Genomic DNA, 6,149 nt, shown 5'->3' with positions numbered 1-6,149 from the left:
AGTGTATATTCGTCATTCAAAAGAGGCAACAACCGAAAGATAGAGAAGAAGAACACGTGACTACGTGATATAAACAAACAACAAATAGCGTGTGCGTTCCATTTTCACTCTCGCCCATCGAAAACATGTTTCGTGCGGTACTGGAGCTATCAGCCATTGGAGTGTTGCTTGTGGAAGACTTTCTCAAGCAACCGTTTCGCTTCTCATTCACTGATTCGCTAGCTGAACAGCCAATCAGAGTGATGTATTTGTGTGTGTGTGTGTGTGTGTGTGTGTGTGTGTGTGTGTGTGTGTGTGTGTGTGTGTGTGTGTGTGTGTGTGTGTGTGTGTGTGTGTGTGCGTGTACTTCAGGCTGGGAGTCTGACCCCAAAACCAGAACAATGCATAGATGCAAAAGGACCAAAAATGTAATGGGAATGACTCAAAATAAATTAAAAACGCTGAATATTTGTGGCAAGACAGCCAAAAATAGTTGAAAAATAACTCGAAGATAAGGAAATAACTTGAAATAGATTTAAAAAGGACCAAAATTAATGGAAAAGACTCCAAATAGATGCTTAACTACCAAAAGTAGATGTAAAATTACAAAAAAATAAACTCAAGATGAATGAACATAGAGTCAAAGGGACTAAAATAGTTGCACAGTCTCAAAATAGATGTAAAGAAGCAAAAGTAGTTGAAAAAGGGCAGAAACTGAGCAAAATGCTATTTTTATATTTTCCTGAGGTCCTTCAAGGTGAAGTAGCCTCTTTGCTGACGACTGTCCTTTAGACACCAGAAATAATCACAACAAATGACATGCACCATTTCTACTTTTCCTTTATTCATTCAGCTCGAAGGAACATTTTAAAATGTCAGCCACATTAAAGCAAGTTTCTTTTTTATTCAGAAATGAAAAATAACATGTCAGATACTTTGTTCTTTTTGGTGTCACACTTGCAAAGGTTCAATGGAAAATACAGTGATAACAAAAGAAAAACAGAGAATTGAAAGAAAAATATTCAAAGGAGGTAAATATAATGGGAAACTAGCAGACAATGATTAAAGAAAGTATGTGTAGCACTTGCTATCTTGGTAAGCTAATGGATCAGAAGAACTCTAGATTATACTGGAGTGGATACAGTAAAGTAATTAGACCAGAGACCAGGTGGTTTGGATGGAACAGTCTGCAATTTACTGAATGAAGTAGACAAAAAAACATTTAACATAAAACAAAGACAATGAATAATCTTATGCAGAAGAATCAGAGGTAAGTAGTGTATATCACCTTTCCCTTTTGTTTACTTTCTTTCCAGCTCTGCCCGATCTGCAGTGCGTCAGAATAAGTGAGAAATGGATTTAACTTCTGTTAGACAGCTATAAGCCATACATTTTTGCATACATTCACAGTCAATATTTATTCAGTATGATAGCTGTCTAACAGAAGTTAAATTCATTTCTCACTTATTCTGACAATGTACTTAACCCCAAATAAAAGAACCCAATAAAAAGAGTTGTTAAATAATAGTGAAGTCACGTTGTAATAACAATAACTCATCTCTCTCGAGTTTTCTTTTTGAGCTTTGCCAAAAGCCACTGTGTCAAGTGTCCTACTTGGGTTGCCGTCCGGAGTTGTCCAATATGGCGGACCATCTCGCACATGCGCACTGCAGATCGGGCAGAGCTGCAGATCGGGTAGTGACAGGGCCTTTGCAATTGTTGTCATCCTACTTTCATTAATTTTTTTTTTAAAGGGATGATATCATTGTCCAATTCTAAACTTGTATTTTAATGAAATAACTTCTTAATGACTTTTATGCCTATAATATAACACCGATATTTATTTAAAACATATTTATACACTTTCATGTATTTATTTACTATGTTTTTATGTGGGTTACATACAGTATGTATTTAGCAGCAACATTTATTAATTTAAAGGCAGTTGGGAAAAATGTATTACATTACAGAGAAATAATAACTAATAAGAAAATATACTATTTAACACAAACAATTTATATAAATAAACAAATGTTAAAATTAAATGAACTTGCCGGTTACTTCTGGGTACTCATTATTAATGTATCTTTAAGTTAAAATATTAGTTTTTAAAGACTTCCTTTATTGTTGGATTAAAACCTCAGATATGTAGTTTAGTAGAATAACAGAATATTTGTATTTCAAAATTATATTCTATTGAAATGTTTGAGTTTGCTTTTTTGCCCATTTTTCAGTGATCTTTAAAACACCAAGACACGTTGGGCATGAGAAGAGAGACACTAAATATACTTTTAATGTGAGACTCAGACGCAGTTATCCAGGTTATAACTGAAACTCACTGAGAGTCACTATTTCTGGAGAAATGTGTTTAGTTAAAGGTTTGAAATATGAAAGTCCATCATCTTCCATTGAATTGCGGTGAAGGAAGGTCGTTAAATAAATATTTACATTTTATGCTGCATCATTACTTTATTCTTGAATAATCTCATTTCTGAATGCAGAATTTAAATGGTCCATTTGAAGCTAAAGTACTTGAAGTAGATTAGACTTGAGTCATTTTTGGAGAGGAGGGGATATCAAGGGTGTGATTTAGGGGGAGGGATGAAGGGTAATGTGTTGTCTCTGAGCAATTACTGAACATTTACATTTCTAAATGCATGCTCCAGACATTTGGAGGAGGGGAGGGTCTGCAGGAAGTGGGGAGGGGTGTGAATGAGGGTTATATTTAGCGTTAGAGCTGCAGAGCTGCAGAGTTTATCTCAGAAAAACATCCGGAGAAGAAGCATGGAGAGAAATAAAACAGCAGGATCCTCCTCTAAGGTCAGTTTGCAACACTTTGTTGTTCACCAAATAACAGAAAAGGGAAATGTGTGTTAGAACCATGATACTCTCCGTTTTTTCTAAGGGATTTTTCTAAAAGCAAAGTGCTTTGTGAGAAGGATTTCTAATGGAATTTTCCTATTTTTCTTTTCTGAAAACTTTGAGCAGGGGCTCCTGGACATTAACTTATCACTGGGACAGTTATTCTTTGTAAATAGACGGAGGGTTTCAGGCATATTTTGACGACGACCTTAGTCTTACAGTAGCTTGGCCTATCAACAGCTAAAGCCTGGTACTGCATGCTATTTAGCTTAAGCTAGTTGGCAGCAAAATGCCTTCGTTCTCTACAGATGACTTCTACAAAAGATGGCCCTGTTGGAAATGAAAAAGTAATGGTTGGAAGTTAACGTGGAAGTGAATGGACTATGTGCGGGAATGACACCACTTTACCAGTGTTGCAAAATAATGGAAAAGGGCATGCTAACTCACAGCTAGTTAGCAGCTACAAGGATTCAAAGGAACAGGAGGGCTGTGTACTGGGTAATACATCTATAAGTGGTCGTCCTCCCTGGAAATGTCTGGATGCAAAGCCTAAGAGTAAATCATTTCCATGGGATTTGGGAGGACAAATAACAGGCAGAGCCCAGCGCTCTGAAATCTGTGATGCGACCGGCTGGCCTGCATTGTTATCACCCAGGAAGAGCGCCTCTTCAACCCCTCTTCATACTAGGAAACAGCCTGGACAGCTGCTAAAGGGAGAACTACAAACAATCCTCCTAAACCACAGAGTGTGCCAATCCAGAACAGATACGCTCCGCTGACCGAGAACCGGAGATCTCTTTCTGATGACCTGGATAACCTGTCCTCTTCACACAGCAGGGTAAGGACCAATAGCTACTCCAAAAGTAAAAGGCTAGAGGGAAAGCTAACGGCTGGGCCTGAAACTCTGATTGTGGGTGACTCTGCTGTAAGAGATGTAAAAAGTCTGTGTAGTAAGAACAACACCAAAGTACTCTGTTTTCCCAAGGATATGGTCTCTGACTTGGCTGAGAAGATCCTGCATATTGGGGCTGAACATCCGACTGTGAAGAATGTGGTACTGCACATTGGAACAAATGATGTTCTGAAACAACAGTCAGAAGTGCTGAAAGAAGACTTTAAATGTTTGTTGGAAACTGTCAGCTCTCTAAATGCAGAGGTGTTCATCAGTGGCCCTCTACCTCCAGTCATAAGAGGAGTGGAGAGATTCAGCAGACTGTCTGCACTGAACACCTGGCTTTCAGCTGCCTTTACTGACCATTCGGTCAATTCTATTCACAACTTTAACTTGTTCTGGGATCGCAGACATCTTATAAGGCAAATGGAGTTTGCCTGAACAAGTCAGGAGTGAAATTGTTTATCTCTAACATATACAACTGCCTGCCTCATCAATCTGTTCCCTCTTTCAAGGACAAGCGGCAAGAGGAATCAAAACAGGAGAAAGACACAACACATCGCGCAGAAAACCTTGAAGAAGTATCACTGCACTGCACTGCTGAGGAATGTTCTGATTATGGGAGAGTCTCCACTGCCCGTCACCCCCCCTGTCAACGCCTTTGAGGATACTCTTCATTCATCCCCCAGCTCTCTCTACTCTCCGCTCACCCTTTCACCCTCGCCCTCCCCCCTGGAGTTCAATGACCGCATGAAGGCGATACGCAGGGTTGGCAGCATGTCCTTTACCCCCGCCCCTCAACGACGCCCACCAAAATCACAGAAGCAGAGACGCGCACCATCTCTCCCGGCTTCATCACCATGGCTACCACAATCATCCAAACCAAAACAATACAAGGAAGATGGAAGCAGATTTCCAAACCCCCCTTCCTACAGTGTAGACCTCACCCTGCCCTCCTATGATGAGAGGAGCAGGGTGGTGGGTCCTCCCACCCCTTCAAAGCCTGATAGGGATGTGTGTGTACAAAACGCTGCAAACTGATATTCGCTGGGTCCAGGCTCAAGGGCGTATGGCACTCTCATCTCTTTCCAGGACATGCCGGGGCCCTGCCTGCCAGTAGCTTTGATGATATCTGTGTTGATAGGTAATAGATTAAGAGGAAGCGCTCAAACGTTTGTGTGAGTTTATCACATTTAGCAGTGACTCCATGTCAGCCACAGCTTGTTACAAAATACCTGACTGATAGTGTGTTCAACAAACTTAAACTAGCTTTATTAAATGTCAGGTCTTTGGCAGGAAAAACATGTTTAGTCAATGATTTTATCACTGAGCACAATCTGGGTTTTATGTTTTTAACAGAAACTTGGATTGAACAAAATAACAGTGCAGCTGTTCTTATCGAATCAACCCCTCCCAACTTCAGTGTTATGAGTCAGGAAAGAATGCATAAGAAAGGAGGTGGAGTTGCTATTCTGCTCAATGTTTCCCTTCAATACAGGAAGACACCTTAGGGAACTTTGCTTCTTTTGAATATGTGGCCCTTCAGCTGAAATGCTCCTCTCGAGCTCTGTTCCTAAATATCTATAGACCACCCAAATACTGTGCAAGCTTTTTTGATGACTTTACTGAACTGCTGTCTATAGTGTGTATTGACTTTGACCGTCTAGTCATTGTTGGTGATTTTAACATCCATGTTGACAACCCCCAGGACAGAGGGGCTAAAGAATTGTTTTGTGTTCTAGATAGCTATGGACTGACTCAGCATGTGACGGAGCCCACGCACAATAAGGGGCACACTCTGGACTTAATTATCTCAAAGGGTCTGAATATCTCTGAGGTTGTGGTGACTGATGTTGCACTCTCTGACCATTCCTGTGTTTTCTTTGAGAGCTCTATGTCTGTTCACAAAAATGTTCAAAAAGAGGTAACCACAAAGCGATATTTAACTGAAAATACTAGGGAAATGTTTACTCAGAATTTTTCTTCCACACTCGCCCCTGCTAACATCTCAGTAAATGAGCTAGTAGATCATTTTAATTCAAAAATTAAAAATGTTATAGATGCCATTGCTCCAACTAAGGTAAAGGAAGTGACTGGCAAGAAAATATCTCCATGGAGAAAGGCCATGACCGTGAAAACAGAAAAAAGAGAATGTCGAAAAGCTGAACGCAGGTGGCAAAAAACAAATCTCCAGGTTCACTTTGAAATCTATAAAGAGAGACTTGGCCTTTATAATTTGGAATTGAAAAAATGCACGACAGTCTTTCTACTCTGACATCATTACCAAAAACAAAGATAACGCACGTGCCTTGTTTGCTACCGTCGACAGACTAACTAACCCCCCAGTGTCAGTAGCCTCTGAATTTCTATCCACCAGGGAGTGCAATGATTTTGCCTCCTTCTTCACTGACAAAAN

Source organism: Notothenia coriiceps, unplaced genomic scaffold, assembly GCF_000735185.1.
Source record: "Notothenia coriiceps isolate Sejong01 unplaced genomic scaffold, NC01 NC01_scaffold00031131, whole genome shotgun sequence".
NCBI classification, from domain to species: domain Eukaryota; kingdom Metazoa; phylum Chordata; class Actinopteri; order Perciformes; family Nototheniidae; genus Notothenia; species Notothenia coriiceps.
Note: the sequence above shows the minus strand (reverse complement) of the source record.